General features: G+C 40.6%; 1 protein-coding gene, 3 non-coding genes and 1 pseudogene across 4 annotated transcripts in view; 2 read left to right on the plus strand and 3 right to left on the minus strand.

Annotated features, from left to right (window-relative positions):
• The window catches only part of LOC140291454 (uncharacterized), a 392,957-nt gene that overhangs the window by 366,261 nt on the left and 6,497 nt on the right, over nt 1-20,199 (minus strand). The gene's annotated exons all lie outside the window — the stretch shown is intronic.
• trnad-guc (transfer RNA aspartic acid (anticodon GUC)) lies at nt 7,939-8,010 on the minus strand. The gene has a single exon. It is a non-coding gene; the product is annotated as a tRNA-Asp (tRNA).
• Nucleotides 12,132-12,250, plus strand: LOC140300401 (5S ribosomal RNA). The gene has a single exon (XR_011914827.1). It is a non-coding gene; the product is annotated as a 5S ribosomal RNA (ribosomal RNA).
• On the minus strand, nt 14,068-14,173 carry LOC140296959 (5S ribosomal RNA; annotated as a pseudogene).
• On the plus strand, nt 14,531-14,649 carry LOC140300524 (5S ribosomal RNA). Its single transcript, XR_011914839.1, has one exon. It is a non-coding gene; the product is annotated as a 5S ribosomal RNA (ribosomal RNA).

Consider the following 20,199-nt stretch of genomic DNA (forward strand, 5'->3'; position numbering starts at 1 on the left):
GAGAGAATCAATCAATCATTCAATCAGACTTTATTTATATCGCACTTTTCATACAAGAAAAATGTAGCACAAAGTGCTTTACAAGATAAAAGCAAATAAAACAAAATGAAACCCAAGGCCATATTATACACCAACATACATATGCACACACACACACACACACCCACACACACACACACATATATATATATATATATATATATATATATATATATATATGTATATATATACACACACAAAAACACGCCACATATACTGGAACAAAGGTAACTGAAGCGCTGTAGTCAGCGAGTTGCAGTGAGGAAACACCAGAGACTGGGTAAAACCAGATAAAGAATGGAGCTAAAAATAAGTAACACAAATAAATAAATAGAAGACTAAAAACATTTAAAAATAAAATAATAAATAATAAAATAATAAATAAATAAATAAACATAGAAATGAAAAGTTGTTAATAAAATTAAAAAAAAGAAAAGATCAATTCAAACCAGAATAAAAAAATTTGCACTATCACAAAGACATCAACAACTAAAATTCTACAATAAATACGCAAAATACACAAACAGACAGAAAATTAAAGCATATGGCTAAAAGGATAGGATATAATAAAACTAAGAATAAATTAACCAAAAGCCAGGCTAAAAAGGTGGGTCTTAAGCTTGCTTTTAAAAATGTCCACACTTGCAGCTGCTCTCAGGTCTTCAGGAAGGCTGTTCCACAGGCGTGACACAGAGGAGTGAAGGTCAGATGTGGAAAGAAGAGCACCTCCAAGTCTGCTATCTGATACTGATATCAGGGAAAATGGGCTTCTTCTTCTACTGTTTGATGATGTGCTCAGTAATTTCAGTGATACATCCCTCAGCTTCAGTCTTGGTTGGGTTGGGTTTACTTTCTCTCACAGCCTGCTGTCTTTTCCACTGACTGATTTCATCTGAGTTATGAAGCAAAAACAGGAAACTATGAAAAGATGTGAAAAACATCTGGATATAACTGATGTGTGTGTGTGTCCCGTTACTTTAGAAAGCCTAAACTGATAAAGGTCCATATATTGACAATGTGTTCTGATAGTGTTGTTTGAGTTTTATAAACTCTGAGGTGTCAAACAGAAGCTGTGAACATTACAAGTGTCACTGCTGCCTTTCCTCCAGAATCACACCCGCTGCACCGGCTTCAGGAGCCAGTAGGAACTTTGTCCGTCTCTGACGTCATAAATAATGACCAATGGGAGAGCAGCTGAGAGTCTGGAACAAGCCCCGCCCCCTCACTGTCAGCTAAATGAAGCGAGTCGTCCCCTCCATTATTGGACACACGCTTCGACTCCTGTCCGTCGCCGAAGAACTCAGTAGCTTAGTCCAGCGATTATTGTTCTGCAACTGGGAAAAATGTCTTCTGTGGCAGCCGTGAAGTCGTTACGCTGAGCTGCTCCGGAACAGCTTGCAGTATGGGCAGGTCGACAGCGGAGTCAGGGCCACAGGACAAGACTGGTGGCACAGGCTTCCGCCAGCCGCCGGACAGGTTGAAGCTCATGATGGAGCCTGTCTGGCTGACAGGACACGTGCAGACGCCACTGGACATTCTTGTAGCAGGTCGCTGGAACAGGTTATCAGTTTGTTTCAACCCTTTACTAATGAAACTACCTCAATGCTTAAAGTGCTGTTTCCTAAATACACACACCATGAACTTCCTTTTCTTCAGAGGTGACACTTTTCATTGCAGGACTTCTTTTGAATCAGTGCATTGTGTCCATGGAAAGCTGCTTTAACAATTACTGTATGAACTGCTTCACATAAATACCTCCAATGTCATTCCTTATGGTCAAAATTACAGTCGTACTAATCTGAACCGCAGGTGCAGTTTTCCACAATAACATTCTTTATAAGTAGAAATTATATTTTAAGATATCTTTAACTTAGTTTGCACTTGTCAAAACCAAATTCAAGATAGATAAAGGTCTAAGTGAGCATTATCAGTGCTGATGCTGGATGTACAGGGCAGATAAACATCAAATCATTCCTTTAAAATACTCATTTCAGATATCCAAATCATTATTTGTCCGTGGAAGAAATTTTGCTGCCATGTGGGGTTATGAATTATAAAAATCCCCAAATACATCCTTATTCTTATTGAATAATCTGGATTCCTGGAACATGCTTCCTCATACATTTGTGACATATGTCTTTAGATTTCTCTTTGTAACAAGTTTAATTTCTAAGATCTAAATCTGATCCAGACAACCATAATGTAATCTGACATATTCAACATGTCAAAATAAAACTTACAAGTAAATACAAACCGTAGATATATAAAAGTGCAAGAATAACAAAACATAACATGAACAACAAGTAAGAATTATGCTGCAGATATTAAAATTTCACACCACATATCACCAATATTTCAATTTGTTTAAAGAAAATGACCTTTTAACCTTATTTTGATAAAATGATCCAAATAAGTGTGTAATTTTTATCATTTATTATTTTATTTAAACCCATAAATCAGTGTAATAACAATTTGTGAAGGAACATATATTCATATTCTTATCTGAATGACACAATAATGCTCTTAACAGTTGTGAGAACAATGCACTGATACTTTCAGTCAGTGCAGCTGTTCAGGATGGAAAGATACAGCTGTGCAGAAGGTAAATGAACTGTAATTATATTTTATTGATGTTAATATAATATAATGTACAGAGAAGATTTCAGATTTTTTTTACGGTGACAAAGTGCTGACTCGTCTTGTGTGCGAACGCTAAACTCTGCTGTTTCTTTCTCTCTGGATGTTTTGGTCTTTGTATTGTCGGCGATGTTTTGGCGTCATACATTTTTTTGTTTCCTCCACATTGAAGGCACCTCTGGTCTTTCTTCTGAGGGGTTAAATTCTGCTTGTTCTGGTGCTGCTGTGTCTTCTGTGGTCTGTAAGGGGGCAGATGTTTGGGAGTCCTCTGGATGTTTAGAGGTTGGTTCCATTTCAATGACAATGACAACTCTTTCTTGAATTTTGTTTTTGTGCTTTTTAGAAGAAACTATTCCTTTTGGTGGCTCTGAGACGTCTTTTGGTTGTTGGAATAATTCCATTTGGATGTGACTCATCAGTTCTGGGACCATGTCTGGTCCAGTCTGCTGAGCCAAGTCTAATGGAATCAATTCCTGGGTGTCTGCAGAAGTTTCTGTTTCTTTTTCTTCTACAGGTTCGGAAATCTTCTCTGTTTCCTGGACAATGAAGGATGATGAAATGTCCTCAGTGTCTTGTGGTTCCTGGAGTTCTGGGATGATGTCCACCTCTCTTTTTTCTTCTTGCTTGATGATGACAGATATAAATAAAGCCTTCGTGAGTTCTACCACCTTCTTTTCCTGTCTTTGTTGCCTCCTCCTGTGCAGTTAGTTTGGAGGCAAGCTCCAAACTGGAGGCATTCTCTTCTTTAAGTTGCTCTTTCAAACTCTCTACCTCTTTCAGAACTGACTGATATTCAGTTTCTGCTACTGATGGTTTCAAACTTTCAAACAATTCTGCAGTTACTTCATTGCATTGCTTGAGCTCCTGCTCACACTTTCGACGGAGATGACGCTCACACATCAAACAGTTTTCCATGATCTTCAGGTTTTTCATGGAGCAGCTATTCTCTGCTGCGACTCTTCTGTCTTTCTCTCGAGTTAAAAAGAAATTCTTTTTCACCAGCTTTGTCTTGAGAATATCCATCCGATGGTATAAAGAGTTGATCTTGTCATTCTTCTGCTGGTAAGAGTCCTGTAATTTCTCTGATCCATCATCTTCTTCAGCAGCAGAGGAGTTAGAGGGAATCCCCTCAGCTTGTGAAACTGGAAACTTCCACTTGACGCGAACTACGGAGGCCTGGAGATGATCCTGCACAAGCTGGGCATCCTCGGAATGAGGAGTCCCAGCTGCAGCACAGACCTGGGATTGTTCTTTTTCCAACAGGTTGGTGGGTTCTTCATAACTTTGGTCACTGCTAAAAGTAATGGTATACGTGTAGAAATCCTCAGGCAAATCGTGGTCGACCATCAGGAGCAAGTAGATGGTGTTCTGGTTTGACTCATTTTGTCTTTGTCTTTAAACACTTGTCAAAATGACTTTTTAAGATAGTAAGTAAGCGTTGTTTTTAAGTGCTTGTCAAAATTACTATTTAAGATAATAAAAGTAATTAAGCGTTGTTCTTTGAGGCGATGTGAAACCGTTTGCTGTGACTTTCAAATCTGCTTCAAAAACTGGACGTGTTTCTTCAGATAAACTCCTGACGAACTGTGAAAAAGGGGTTAAAACATCTGGCTTATAGAAACTTTGGGTCCTTTGACACATTTGCATTGTGATGTCAAACAAAATCAGAGATGACATCAATTGTGATGTCACCATCAGTGATGACATCACAACTTTGTGATAAGAGTAAGAAAGAGCAACGGCGCTCTGTTCTCAGTCACCATCTTGTGTGCTGTTTTGCTCTCTTGTTCAGTTTCATGATGACATTTTTAAACTTTTTTTCTGTGAAATCTCAAAATATTATTGTCCAGGTCGGTTTTAATGCATTAATTGTATGTTCTGGTACTCACGACTGCTTTCTTCATACCTCCACTGGAAAATTGGACCTTATTCTGTGATAATCTGCAGGATTGAAGGCTTCTGTTCTGTCTCTCTTCTGGTCTGTGGTTCAAACCACAGATTCTGGATGGAACTGAAGTCTAGATTCCAGAATGTTGATTTGTGTTCTCTGTTAATCTCTCGACGACTTCAGCTGAATACTTCGTGTCACTGTCACGTGGGTCCGTGTATTTGACGGCCAACCGATTTATCATTTTATTTTCAAAAACAAAAAATGAGCTGTTATTTGTGTTCCGACAGCATGTTTCAAGATGAAAACTTGGAATTGGAAAAAATTGGAAAATTTAGATTTTCAATATTTAATTACGGTCTGTGGCTTTTTTGGTTGTGACTCGGAAGCGATGCCATTCCCACACATTACGCGCCCACGCAGCACATCAATAGAAAGTTGCTCAATCCTGTTGGGCAGGGGCTATATATACATATATATATATATATAGTTGAAACCCTAAGAGAGCAGGACGTTACATGGCTCTCACACGCATATTGTTCCACATTGAGAAAGAAAAAGTCCAACATCTGGACACATCCATTTGAACACAGCGTCTCTAAAATCCTGTCCTGTATTTGCAAGAATCCATAATAGTTTGAACTGATGCATTTCATCAGTATCAACTGAATCAACCAGGAGGTGGAGGAGGCCATACACCAATCTTTGAAACTGCAGCTGTTTTATATCGCTGCACCTGGGTTTAGAATCACACTTGGCTCTGGTATATTTAGAACTTGGAGTTCTGGAAAGGAAGTTCAAATGTTGGAGGGCAGGTGTTCACATGAGGGACATCAGACATTTTAGGACACTACTGAGGCACTTATCAACCACCCTGGGATCATGCTAGTTCAGATGTTTTGCTTCTCTCCATGAGGACAGATTAAGGGGAACTTACATTCAGAAGATATGGCTCCAGATGATCGTTTGATTTTCAGCAGCTTTAGAAACATCTGCGCTGCTGACCAAAGAAAAAACAAAACAACGATCACACACAGTGAGAAAAGGCTTAAGCTGTTACTGCCAGCTGAAATGACACCAAAGCGTCCGGAGTGGCGCTGCTGGGACGTGAATTTTGGAACGGAGCATTATGCACTGTCACTTCCTGTCTAAGCTACAGTAAGTGTATTGTGTACAGTAACAACAACATTCATTTTGACAATCCAAAAAGACTCTGTTGTGCATTTCTTGTTTTATTCTAAACTATAGTGTTTCATTCACTGATGTGCACTGACGTGTGTCGGTGAGGCATTTTCATCACATATGCTGTGACGTCTTTGTGACGTATTAGAACCGAGGTTATAACCTGGAGTCCTTCAGACCAAACCTCTGTCACTCCCTTCACATCCCAGGCGAGACATTAGGGGCCCACAGTGACACCCATCCCGGGGGCTTCACTGGGGGAAAAGATGGAACATTTCATCTCCTGAAGCACGAGGGCCGCGGGAAGCATCCAGATGTTCCAAAAGGATGATGGAGCATCTGAATGCCTCTGGAACATCTGGATGCTTCACTGTGTGGTGGTTGTAGGCCGTTGTGAGTGTGTGTGTGCATGCGTGTGTAAGTGTTTGTGAATTTGTGAGCGCACGTTATTATACGTGCATGAACGTGTTTACCTGCACGTGCATGTGCTACAAATACTGAACTGTAACACTGATATTTAGCAGCTCCTCAGTTACAGACAAAAGAGGAAACACAGAATGTTCCACATGTGGAAGCTGCTGTGTTGTGTCTCCTTTGGGTTTTATATGGCTATAAAATGATGTGTGGATTGACACTGAGATCTTTTAGCTGTGTGGCGCCATCTGGTGATGGAATGCAATATAACACAGAACCTCTGATCAATGAATGGATTGCACTGATATAGCGCTTCTCTTGTCTTGCTGACCACTCTGAGCTTCACAGTGAGCCTCATTCACATTCTCACACACAGTCCCACAGAAAATCACCGGGCTTTCTAATGATGGACAGCTGCTCCTACTGAACCCAAACCTCATCTGACCACTCTGCTGTGATGCTTTACTGAGCCCACTGTACCCTGGACTCTTCAACATCAAAAGTCCATCTACTGTTGATTTATAAAAGATATCATTAAGATCTGTATGGAGAGAAGGAAAATCGTGCTGACTGATAACTTTCCAGTGGATGTATGTGTGTGTAAGATTGGTTTAAAGGTGTAAAGTTAGGGTTAAATGATGAATGTAAAGCTGTTGGTGGATGGAGGCTGGAGTTGTTTGCTGTCAGTTGGTAAAAGCTGCTGGTGGATTTGTTTGCAGGCAGATGGTGGAGACAAAAGTTGTTACTGATTTAAAAAAAAAAAAGAAAAAGAAATAACTTATTTTTCTTTTTTTTTTTTCAAATCAAAACTTAAATGTTGGAAATAATTTCCAGATTTGATCATATTTAACCATTGAACTCATATTTGTGTCAGACAGATTATTTGCTATCAAATAGATTTCTTAGATATTTTTTAGATGCTTTGGTTCACGTAAATGTCATAAAGGGAAGGATGCACTCCAGTCCCAGAAGACACATCCACAGTCAGAAGCCTGTCTTTAATTGTAAAGACAATTCATCTGAAAGAGTTGCATCTTGTGATAGAGACAGATGGCAGCAGGTCATCAACCACCTTGTGGTAAATCTGTAGGAGCTCCTCCACTGAGTGGTTGAGAATCTTCAGAGGGCCGTCGTCCTGCAGCAGAGACCTGGAGGGCTGCAGGCCACAAATGACACTGCCCACTGACACTTACTGAACAACATACTTTTATATTCCTACTCAGCAAATGTAGAAAAGTTTCACTGTGACCACTTTGATTCTGTTCATTACATCAGATTTCCTGTGGCCACCACCAGGACAATCAGCAGAAATGCTTTGTGTGAACAGCCTTCCCCAGTGATGCAGATAAACAGGGATTACAGAGCCGTGCCTGTATTCAGACTGAATTCATAGCACATACTAGTTCATAAAGTACAAAGGAGACCAAGAGGACAATGAAAATACAAGTGAATGGTGCAGGAAAGAACCCACCCAGACAATTGGGACCCCATTATTGAAAAAGCACATTTTCAGGTCATTTTACCAACAACAATCACAAGAAGTTGAGAGTAGCGATAAAAATATTTTCATTCAACCCAATAAAAGATGTAGAATGTCCAGAAATCTCATGTCCAGAAATCCAGTTACTTTCGCAAGCTGTTCCTGTGATTCTGAACTCTCTCAAACATGATGCATAATTATGGAATGATGTTTACGTTTTGTCAGGCATCAGCAAAGAAGTGGGGAGCAAATATTTCCAGACTTAATCATTTAGTTGTAAAAATAAAAATAATTCCTTCTCCCCGTCGGGGAATCGAACCCCGGTCTCCCGCGTGACAGGCGGGGATACTCACCACTATACTAACGAGGAGATGACGTCTTCACTGTGATGATGCTTTCACGGCCGGTCAGAAATTCGAAAATTAATCATTTTTGAGGGAGACCATTGCTTATATCTGGTGTACTGCCTCTGCAGGGAATCTCATCTGTTCTTCATCTCTTTCGCTGACAGACAAAGTCAAACTGTGAGCAAAATCATATTTATAAAGTGCAAACAGAGGTTATGTGTTATAAATTCAGCATATTATTAATTAAAAAATAATTAAATAAATTAAAAAGTACCAAACAAAGCTGTTATTCAACCATGAACAGCTATGAGTTAACAGTATCATATCACTTGTATATCTTTGATTTTGTTGGACTTTTAAGCTTTGTGTCTTAAAATATTCCATAGCTGAGTGCTTCTGTACAGCTCAGAGGCAGATAGAGATTCATACCAGATATAAGTGTCTCCCCAACCTGCTGCCAGAGCTCTGCTTTTACAGCTTAGTTGGCGTTGTGTTTTTCAGTGATGTCATAAAGAGCTCGTCTCTCTGAATCATGGTTATCAGCAGGTCCTCAGTTTGTTCACACCAGATGGGCAAGTTTCTGTTAAACTCTTGCTTGTGTGGAGAGATGCGTGATGCAAGAAGTCAGACATTTTGCTTCAGGGAGACATAAATAGTGAGAGAGCAACACTACTGTCTTGATGTGTTATCAGTGGTGCAACGAATGCTGGATCATATCTCTGGTCTGCTACCTGCTCATGAGTTTTGCTTTTAAATTGATCTCTTATTTCTGTTTTTCACTTTCTTGTCCCTGGTGGTTCCTGCAGGAATCCTCACATGCCTCTGCAGTTATCTGCACCTTTAAAGGTGGATAAGGCACGAATGTCAGGGAGGGTTGCTGCTCCTGCAGTTAGATTTTTACTGTCGTTTCCTTTGCCTCTTTTGTTTCTACTTGCAGTTGAGTTGCTGACAGGGCAGGAGGGTTGACAGTATCTGGGTTCATGGAAACACAGGAGTCAGTTACAGAGTACCACAGCTTCTGAAGGTGCTGCTTAGGCCCGACACCTTTTTAGATTGAGGTGAAACAACTTTCAGAGAATTGGTTCAGCATTTCAGAGAGGAGATCTACTTCCTGATGACACAGCACTCACTGTTTTGGTTAAATAAAGCTGCCTCATCTGTAACTGCTGTGCTTTTCTTGCACAAACTGGGCGTGCACTGGACTGGCCTGCCTGCAGTCCTTGCCCAACAGAGAAGGTTGGAGAACTTTGAAACAACCACCACCCCGTGCTGTTGCACACCTTAAGATGTGTTTGCAGGAAGAATGGAAGAATGGGACAAATGTGGGTCCACACCTGTCAGCTGTGGACAGGGCAGTAAAAGCTAAACTGGATAGATAAGAAATCTTTAACACTTGGACAATAGCAGTAAATAATAACAGCAGATTATGATGGCTTTGAGGGAATAAAAATGGTTTAATAACCACAATAAATCAAATGTACATTTGTGGTGGAAATAGAAATAAACATAGTAACATAAAGTGTGAATACTGATTATATTCATTCTGTATTTTATTTGTTCTTAAACCACAACAACAGTAGAAAGTGTATGGAAATAATATTTACAAACACACATGAATACACAAATGCATGCATTCATACATTAATAATATAATACATGTTTCAAAGAGAGTGAAAAATAAAAAAGATCAAAATAAATGAATAATAAGATGTAAAAAAAAGACAAAAAAGGAGACAGAAAGACAGGACTCTTCTTTGAGCTTCAAACGTATTTGATTTCCATCAACTGGTTTGATTCATATGTGATTAAAATAATTGTCAGAATTTGTTTCTGAGTCGTCAGTTTCATTTGATGGAGACGTGAGTTTAGTTCTCAGACTTGGTTCTGGAGATCTTTACCTGTATATAAAAGCAGCACACTTCAACAGACCCAACGCTCTGACGGATATGCTTAAATAATACGTCATATTTGTGTTGTGTAGACAGTCAGATTGTCGCTTTTTGTCCCTTTGTTTCCTCTGCTGTCATCCAGAAACAGTCTGATGTCCTGTTCACGTTTTTCACCATGTCAAAACGCAGACTTGGGCTTGAGAAGCCTGTTTAACATTTATTCTGTTTTACCCTGAAAAGACAGAGGCCATGTAATACCACCTGGGGGTCTCTGAAAGGCGTATTTCTGCTCTCTTGGTGGAAATAAAACAAAAAAAGATGTGAGTTCACAACAGGTTTGTTACTGCAGCACATTTACAGCAGCTTAGAAGAATGAAATGGGCTCAGTTTGTCATTTTGCTCCAAGAAAGTATCAGAAAATATGAGCCAGCTCTGTTTCATTCATCATCCTAAGTTCTGCTCATTAAGTAAATTCATCTTGGCTGATTGCAGCTCAGTGATTCCTCTCTGATGTCACAGTTTGTCACATGTGCAGCAAACTAACTGCAGCTGACATCAACTGAATGGTCTCAGTTGAGCTGCAGGGAAACAAAATGTAAATGTATGTACAGACTGAGCTTTCTGTTCTACAGGGTATTTCTCAGACATTAAGAGTCTTTGTTCTAAACTCAACACAGAATCAGGGAAGACAATCAGACGCAGACACAGGAGGAAGGGCAAGGTACCTGAAAGGAGAGGGACGTTAGTGATTTCAAAATAAAACAGGAAATGACGAGACAAGACAAGAATCAAAACTTGAATCGTGACAGATTTCTTTTTTAAAAAAATCAGAGGTTTAAAAATACTTTTGACAGTAAAATTGCACATTGGAAAACAACTTAGACCCCAAAAAGTGACCAAAGTCCGACTGTGTTTGAAGTACTTGAGGGAACTGAAAAAATGACATTAACATTAACTATCATGGCACAAGAAGCTCTGACAATGAAGACATTTTCTTGAAGTCCATGTGTGTGAAATGTTGGGATAATCTGTGTTTATATTTGAGTCACCTTCAAATGAAGAGAAGTTACAACATGAACAAGGGAACCCAGAGAAGGATGCAAGATTTGGATAGCAAGCATTTCCCAGCTGGTTGGCTATTGTCATGCTTCCTGAGCGATTTACACAAGTCAAACAAATTCCCAACATCTGACACTGAAACACATGTTTGGTCCTGCAGTAAACCTGGAGATTAAGAGGGGTTTCCCCTTTTTTATCCTTTCAAAATAAAGAATGAGCAGATTTCTCACTCATTTTGGTCACAGGCCCATTATACGTGACTTACAGTTTATCATAGAGGGAGAAGGACCAGGAGAGGAGCCGTTCATCCCTGCACTCTGTGGGGCTACAGACCGGTGCGCAGCCGCAGCTTCTCTGCAGACTCAGACTGAGTCAAATGAACACGGAGCAAACGACTCCCCTGCTCCATGGAAATTTAACTATGGCTGCAGCCCTGACGTTTAATGTACTCATAAACAACTGTTGCTTTAATTCGCGTGACATATTTTTCCTTCACCCACACTGTATTCAAAGTAAAAAAAAACTTCACCATTTCTCCAAGGAAAGACAGCGCCAGTGCATTATGAAGCTCATTTATCCTCCTCTCTGCGTCAGACACATTCATGCTGCGTTCACTGAAAAAAACGTTATTTCCACGTTGCAAATTTGAAAGTCCGGCCAAAATGCCATCCTGTCAACTTGGTGAAAACGGAAAACTCGTGCTACAACATTTCAAATGTGGGACTTTCAAAGTAATTAGGCTTTGGAACTGTAAAAAGGTTTGAAGAAAATCACAGGACTATGGTGGGAAACCGCCCAAACTCGCTTTAACCATGGCCCGAACAGGCCAACGTTAGGCCTGTTTGAGTCACTGTAACAAATATCTATTATATAGCTGCTTGAACCATATGTTTCTTTTAGTTTTTCACCTAATTGGCTTGAGAGGCTGATGCTGATCCTGCACATGTTCTTCTCTCGTGTTGGTTCTCTGCAGCTGAAAGTGAGACTCTCAGATAACTTAGTGTCTGTCGACCTCTTCTGTTCCCTGTGTGTAGTTTTGTGTTCAGCGTCACACAGAGAGACCGAGGCTGCTTAGTTAGATGAAATCATCACAAATTGCTCATTTTTAAACAGTTACATTATATTCTAGAAGTCAGAACACAGTGATAAATGTTGTTTCAGCATCTATAAAAAGCTGATTTGTGACTGATTATCTAGCTTACGGCCATACCACCCTGAACACGCCCGATCTCGTCCGATCTCGGAAGCTAAGCAGGGTCGGGCCTGGTTAGTACTTGGATGGGAGACCGCCTGGGAATACCAGGTGCTGTAAGCTTTTTACACCTGCAGGAGGCGCTGCTGCTCACTCAACACGGACAGCTTCATGACATACTTCACATCAGGAAGGAAATCACTCAAATAAATTCACTTTTCAATCTTTGTCAAAGACTGGAAATGAGCGCACACATAAACCTCATTTAGGTCACTCTGTCATATCATCTTCCAGCACTGCTCTGCTCACAGTGACTTCATCTGTCTCAATTCTTCTCGATACCAAACACACACACAGATATTATTGTCTCACATTAGTCTGCAGACTGTTAACAGATCTTCCTGCAGTCTGCAGATTCATCCCATTTCCTTCCTTCCTAAGAATCCCTGCTGATATCCAAGGTGCTGATCCCAGATCTGCTCAGATGTCCCAGGTTCTCCTCTTCTTTTATCCTCACACACTGAACTGTCTCCTCATCTACGTGTTAACAACCAGAACCCACTGATGTGGGCTCAGAAATAAAGTTTCCAATGTTTTACAAACACAAATGAATAAATTACAGAGATTTACTGAGGCCAGATAGAAAAAGTGCACGTGCAGCCACTTTAAACTGTCAAACAGGCAACTTTATATCTAACAGCAAACACTGAGAGCTGCTCTGCAGAATAAATACTTTTACTGGTGGAAGTGTTAGTAAATGTTGCTGATGACACTTTGATTCTTTTACCTGAGTGAGGTTTTAGATGCAGAACTTTTACTGGGAGTTGAATATTTCTCAGTGTGGCATCAGTACTTGTAAAGGATCTACACCACTGTCACCTTTTATAAGTGAATTATAAGCTAAAGGCTTCCTGTTTGCCCCAGGTTAGGGCTAAGCTGATCCGGGTCAGGGGGTAAGTTGCACCGTCTGGGGGTGAACTGACCGTCAAACTGAATCTAAATCAAACCCATAAGAAATTTCAACCATAACTTACCTCTTTGAAAAACTGATTTAAAAGTCCATTATTGTTTTGTAAGTGGTCATATTAATTTTCTTCAGGATAACTTCACATTAAATCTGATAAAAAAAAAATGTCATTAAAGTTGGAATCTTCCCTGAAACAGAAATGCTGAAGTGGAATGAATGAATAAATGTCCCCAAAACTTTCCATCCTTCCACTTTCTTTAATTCATGGTTTCAGGGGGACTGGAGCCTATCTGTCACAGAAACTCCTCAACATTCCAGTCTAATAACAAGTCTGAAACTAAAGCAAAAACTGCAGCCCCAAATGAACATTGGCATGATATAGGCTGTGTCAAATGCAAAAGCAGTCCCTGTTTCCCTTTTTGGAACTCATCCTTTCTAAGGACAAAGTTAAATGTATGAGGATCAAACACAACAAGTACCTGGGACATGTCAACAGATTCAGGAAATCCAGGAAACAGCAAACTGAGAGCCAAAGAGAAACTGAGGCGTCTGCCAACAAATCAGCAGCAGCTGAAGCTGATCAACTTCCTGATGTGTCATGAGGTGATCACATGTTTCAACAAAAGACATCAAATAACAGCTGAAGCTGCATTAAAGACAATAAGAGATGTGGAAGCAGCATCAAAGCTGAAAAATGGGATCTTTAAACCTTGTTGGATGTGAAATTAAATGTGCTTGAAGAGCAGGATTTCTACACACGTCAGTCATCATCATGATGTGAGTGTTCAGCTGCATAGAAACATGAGAAGAAGAAGCTCCACTTTAAGACTGTGTGATTCCAGAGATGATCCAGCATTGATCACTTCCAGTTTCTGGAGAATTTGTTTAAAAAAAGAAGCTTTCTGGTGAATTGATTTGATTGTGGATGTGAAGTGTGTCAGCGCCCCCTGCAGGTTGTAGAGAGAAGAGAAAAAGCTTACAGCACCTGGTATTCCCAGGCGGTCTCCCATCCAAATACTAACCAGGCCCCCTGCTTAGCTTTCGAGATCAGGCGTGTTCAGGGTGGTGTGGCCGTAAGCAAAAGTCACCGTAACAAATATCTATTATATAGCTGCTTGAACCATATGTTTCTTTTATTTTTTTCACCTAATTGGCTTGAGAGGCTGATGCTGATCCTGCACATGTTCTTCTCTCTCGTGTTGGTTCTCTGCAGCTGAAAGTGAGACTCTCAGATAACTTAGTGTCTGTCGACCTCTTCTGTTCCCTGTGTGTAGTTTTGTGTTCAGCGTCACACAGAGAGACCGAGGCTGCTTAGTTAGATGAAATCATCACAAATTGCTCATTTTTAAACAGTTACATTATATTCTAGAAGTCAGAACACAGTGATAGATGTTGTTTCAGCATCTATAAAAAGCTGATTTGTGACTGATTATCTCGCTTACGGCCATACCACCCTGAACACGCCCGATCTCGTCCGATCTCGGAAGCTAAGCAGGGTCGGGCCTGGTTAGTACTTGGATGGGAGACCGCCTGGGAATACCAGGTGCTGTAAGCTTTTTACACCTGCAGGAGGCGCTGCTGCTCACTCAACACGGACAGCTTCATGACATACTTCACATCAGGAAGGAAATCACTCAAATAAATTCACTTTTCAATCTTTGTCAAAGACTGGAAATGAGCGCACACATAAACCTCATTTAGGTCACTCTGTCATATCATCTTCCAGCACTGCTCAGCTCACAGTGACTTCATCTGTCTGAATTCTTCTGGATACCAAACACACACAAATATTATTGTCTCACATTAGTCTGCAGAATGTTAACAGATCTTCCTGCAGTCTGCAGATTCATCCCATTTCCTTCCTTCCTAAGAATCCCTGCTGATATCCAAGGTGCTGATCCCAGATCTGCTCAGATGTCCCAGGTTCTCCTCTGCTTTTATCCTCACACACTGAACTGTCTCCTCATCTATGTTTTAACAACCAGAACCCACTGATGTGGGCTCAGAAATAAAGTTTCCAATGTTTTCCAAACACAAATGAATAAATTACAGAGATTTGCTGAGGCCAGATAGAAAAAGTGCACGAGCAGCCACTTTAAACTGTCAAACAGGCAACTTTATATCTAACAGCAAACACTGAGAGCTGCTCTGCAGAATAAATACTTTTACTGGTGGAAGTGTTAGTAAATGTTGCTGATGACACTTTGATTCTTTTGCCTGAGTGAGGTTTTAGATTCAGAACTTTTACTGGGAGTTGAATATTTCTCAGTGTGGCATCAGTGCTTGTAAAGGATCTACACCACTGTCACCTGACTCAAAATCAACACTAATCAAATTGAAAGAAGTTCATAATCAGCTTTTTTAAGTGAATTATAAGCTAAAGGCTTCCTGTTTGCCCCAGGTTAGGGTTAAGCTGATCCGGGTCAGGGGTTAAGTTGCACCGTCTGGGGGTGAACTGACCGTCAAACTGAATCTAAATCAAACCCATAAGAAATTTCAACCATAACTTACCTCTTTGAAAAACTGATTTAAAAGTCCATTATTGTTTTGTAAGTGGTCATATTCATTTTCTTCAGGATAACTTCACATTAAATCTGATAAAAAAAAAATGTCATTAAAGTTGGAATCTTCCCTGAAACAGAAATGCTGAAGTGGAATGAATGAATAAATGTCCCCAAAACTTTCCATCCTTCCACTTTCTTTAATTCATGGTTTCAGGGGGACTGGAGCCTATCTGTCACAGAAACTCCTCAACATTCCAGTCTAATAACAAGTCTGAAACTAAAGCAAAAACTGCAGCCCCAAATGAACATTGGCATGATATAGGCTGTGTCAAATGCAAAAGCAGTCCCTGTTTCCCTTTTTGGAACTCATCCTTTCTAAGGACAAAGTTAAATGTATGAGGATCAAACACAACAAGTACCTGGGACATGTCAACAGATCCAGGAAATCCAGGAACCAGCAAACTGAGAGCCAAAGAGAAACTGAGGCGTCTGCCAACAAATCAGCAGCAGCTGAAGCTGATCAACTTCCTGATGTGTCATGAGGTGATCACATGTTTCAACTAAAGACATCAGATAGACATAGCTTTAACAGCTGCAGACCAATATCAATACTTTCACAGTTTGTTCAGAAACTAGATAGTTTTATTGAAAACAACAGCTTATTGAATGAGAGTCAATATGGGTTTGGGTCAAATAGGTCTACAGCTGCAGCAATAATGAAGGTGACAGAAGAAATCCCAACTGCAACAGACAGAAAGAAGTTTACCATATGAACCATTCATTGAGCTGAAGAAAGCTTTTCACACTATTGATCATTCAATATAACTTTCAGAGTTAAATAGCTTTGGTGTGAGAGGAGTTGCTTTAAAGGGGAACTCCTGTATTTTAAAACCTGGACCTTATTTCTGGCATGAAATACGTTTCATCTACTCACAGAACAGTTTGGTGAAAGTCGGCGTCCTTCGGGAGCTATTTAGAAAACTCGCGATCAGCGTATATCCATATAACGGAGTTAATGGACGATGCAGCCTCTAAATAAGACATTATCTGTCTTAATTTCACCAATACTTTAAGAAAAATGAATGAACGAACGTGTACTATAGCTCTGTTAGCTCATAGGTGCTGTTATGTGGCTACTTGCGGCTATAGGAGAGCTAACGGAGGGATTTCTACACAGGCCCTCTACTGGGACAACCAATTTAAAACAAATGTGTATCTCAGCTGCAGGAGTCAAACTTTGGAATTCTCAACATAATGATTTAAAAGGTTTTTCAGATGTTTTCCTGTTCAAAAAAATTTATGAGGAGAAAACAATTGGACATTAAACAAGACATTAGACAGTGGAAGGAGCTGCACCCATCTGTCCCAGACAGCCCTGATGGGAGCAGGCTGGTCAGATCTTTCTCTGGTATCTCTGTTGTCAAATCTGAGGACTCTTGATATCATTTGAAAGGTCTGAAGTGACATTGTTGCTCGAAAATATTTCTTCCTGTCGATGCGTCCCAGAGACGATCAGTGGCCTCATTGCAGGATCTGTGCACTCCAGCAAAAAGAAGAAGCATCCAGGTGTTCCTCATCAGTGTCTTTCCACATGTTGCCATGGACTTTTGTTCCTTCAAGGTTTGACTCTTTTTAATGGCATAAATAGCTCAAAACATGTGTTGATGTCACTGATTGTGGTCACAGCAAACCCTGTGATTCCAGGAGTCATTTTGATGACGTCTGCAGCAGCTGCCCTGTCATCATGTACATCATGAGGTACTGAGCTCCAACACATCTTACCATTTTTGGACTTGAGTCTTTCAGCAGGAGCAGCTTCAGCACCGGTGACCTCCTCATCAGATGAGTGTCTTCTGGATGATATTCCACTTTGTCTTCCTCCTCAGAAACCTGCTCATCCGTATCTCCATGCTGCTCTGTGTCCTCTCCCTCATGTTCACCAGAAATATTATCCAGAACTTCTCTCACTGAGAATCTTCTTTTCATTTTGGCATGCTGCACATTGGAGATGTGCACTCTGCACGTCACCAACTCCACACTGAACTGAGCTCACATGTGTGGACATGCCCGTCTTTGCTTGTTCTGTTTCTGTGCAGGTAAACTGGATAACAAGGCAAAATGAGAATCCCCTAAAGCTCACATGATGAGGAGAGGAGCTGGCTGTCAGTGTGTTGGCTGTCAGTGCCCTGATGATGTCAGCTGTGGCTCTAATTATTGCTTTCTAATCTTATTTTTGTAACTGGGTCGAAACCGACCCTCACAACACAGAAGCCATAATTTCAGCCTGAGCTTTTTACAATTTAGTTTTATTTTGGTTCCTGACAATAGATAAATCAACTCCAGTTAACTGTAAAGATGAAAAACTGTGGTATTCATGTCTCATCCCATCATCACCATTACAGCACCGCTGCTGGAGCTGATACAGACACACAGGAGACTTTTAACATTTTATCAGTATCAGTTTTACACAGACAGCTGGATCCTTGGCTTCTAGTTCTACAGTGAGGAACCTTGGAGTTATTTTTGACCAGAATTTATCATTTGACGCACATATAAAACTGGTTTCTAGGACTGCCTTCTTTCACCTTCGTAATATTGCTAAAATCAGGAACATCCTGTCTCAGGGTGATGCAGAGAAACTAGTTCATGCATTTGTTACTTCAAGATTGAACTACTGTAATTCCTTATTATTGGGCTGTCAGACATATTCTCTGAAAAGCCTCCAGCTGATCCAAAATGCTGCAGCCAGAGTTCTGATGAGAACTAACAGGAGAGATCATGTTTCTCCAGTTTTAGCTTCTCTTCATTGGCTCCCTGTTAAATTCAGAATAGAATTTAAGATTCTTCTCCTCACATATAAAGTTCTTAATGACCGAGCTCCATCATATCTTAAAGATTTAATTGTAAGATATTTTCCTAACAGAGCACTTCGCTCCCAAACTGCAGGTTTACTTGTTGTTCCCAGAGTTTCTAAAAGTAGAATGGGAGGCAGGGCCTTCAGTTATCAGGCCCCTCTCTTGTGGAATAAGCTGCCAGTAAATGTCCGGGAAACAGACACCCTTTCCACTTTTAAGATTTGGTTTAAAACTTTCCTTTTTGATAAAGCTTATAGTTAGGGATGGCTCAGGTAATCCTGAAACATCCCATAGTTAAGCTGCTATAGGCTTAGACTGCTGGGGGACCTCATCTGTCACACCTTTCCTCACTGCTCTTCCTCACTGTAGCTCAGGAGGAAGAGCAGTCGCCCACCAATCGGAAGGTCGGTGGTTCGACTCTGGCTTCCCCAGGATACATGTCGAAGCGTCCTTGGGCAAGACACTGAACCCCACGTTGCTCCCCCAGTGTATCATTGGGGGTATGAATGTGTGTGAATGCTTAGAAAGCACGTAGTTATATCCTAAGACGTGCTGTATGAATGTGTGTGAGTGGGGTGAATGCGGCATGTAGTGAAGCGCTTTGAGTGGTCAGCTAGACTAGAAAAGCGCTATACAATTACAAGTCCATTTACCATTTTTCCCCCTGTTTAATTTCTCAATTGCTATTATGTACATGTGACATTATTGTGGTTATTAATTTCTGTTTCCCTGTTCCAACAGATATCCTTTGAATGGTGTTATGGTGTTTTTCCCCCCTCTTTTCTGTCTTCTCAAACCCCAGCTGGTCGAGGCGGATGGCCACCCTTCCTGAGTCTGGTTCTGCCAGAGGTTTCTTCCTGTTAAAAGGGAGTCGTTCCTTTCCACAGTCGCTTCAGGCACGCTCAGGACGGGAGATTAGACTGAAGACAAGTTTCAGTGCATTCTGTTGGTTTCCTTAGCTAGGATATTATTTCTTAATTGGCTCTACATGAATTAATTTGATTATTTTGAAATTAATTAATTGAATTCCAATTGGCTTGAATTGGACTATATTATTTAAGTGCCTTGAGATGACAATTGTTGAAATGACAATGCAGTCTTAACAAACCTTTAATAGGTCAAATCTACATGTGAGTTAAGAGCTAATATTGGACTCTTCTCTGGACTCTGGTCCAGCCAGCCAGGAGTACAGAAAGTTTGCAGGTTAGGGGTCAGCTTTAGTTTTCAGGCAGCTCAACTCTGCAGGTTTTTACCTCTTCTGAAGTCCAACAGCCGTATGAGAGCTCATGTTTCATGTCACACACTTGAATGCACCAGGGAGAAGATTTAGGTGAACATTTCAGAAGAAGATCATGATTTATAAATTTCAAGCGGAAACTTCCTTGTTCCCTCCCCAAACTGATCTGAAGGTGGGAGGATGTGTGAAACCATTGTGTGATAGTAGAGGAGCTCTTAAGTGAAGATCAGCTGATCAGCTGCAACAAAAGGAGGTGGAATTAGTTTTGTATCACAGCACAGACGGTGTTTCTGCTCTGAGAGTCACACACTGCTCTGCCAAATGGAGGAAATGGCTAAGAAAAGGGTTAAACTGGACCTGGAAACCTTCTCTTGTTCGATCTGTCTGGATCTACTGAAGGATCCGGTGACTATTCCCTGTGGACACAGCTACTGCATGAACTGTATTAAAGGCTACTGGAATGGAAAGAATAAGAAGGGAATTCCCAGATGCCCTCATTGCAGGAAAAC

Source organism: Leuresthes tenuis, unplaced genomic scaffold (assembly GCF_036924035.1).
Source record: "Leuresthes tenuis unplaced genomic scaffold, fLeuTen1.0.hap1 SCAF_1, whole genome shotgun sequence".
Taxonomy (NCBI): domain Eukaryota; kingdom Metazoa; phylum Chordata; class Actinopteri; order Atheriniformes; family Atherinopsidae; genus Leuresthes; species Leuresthes tenuis.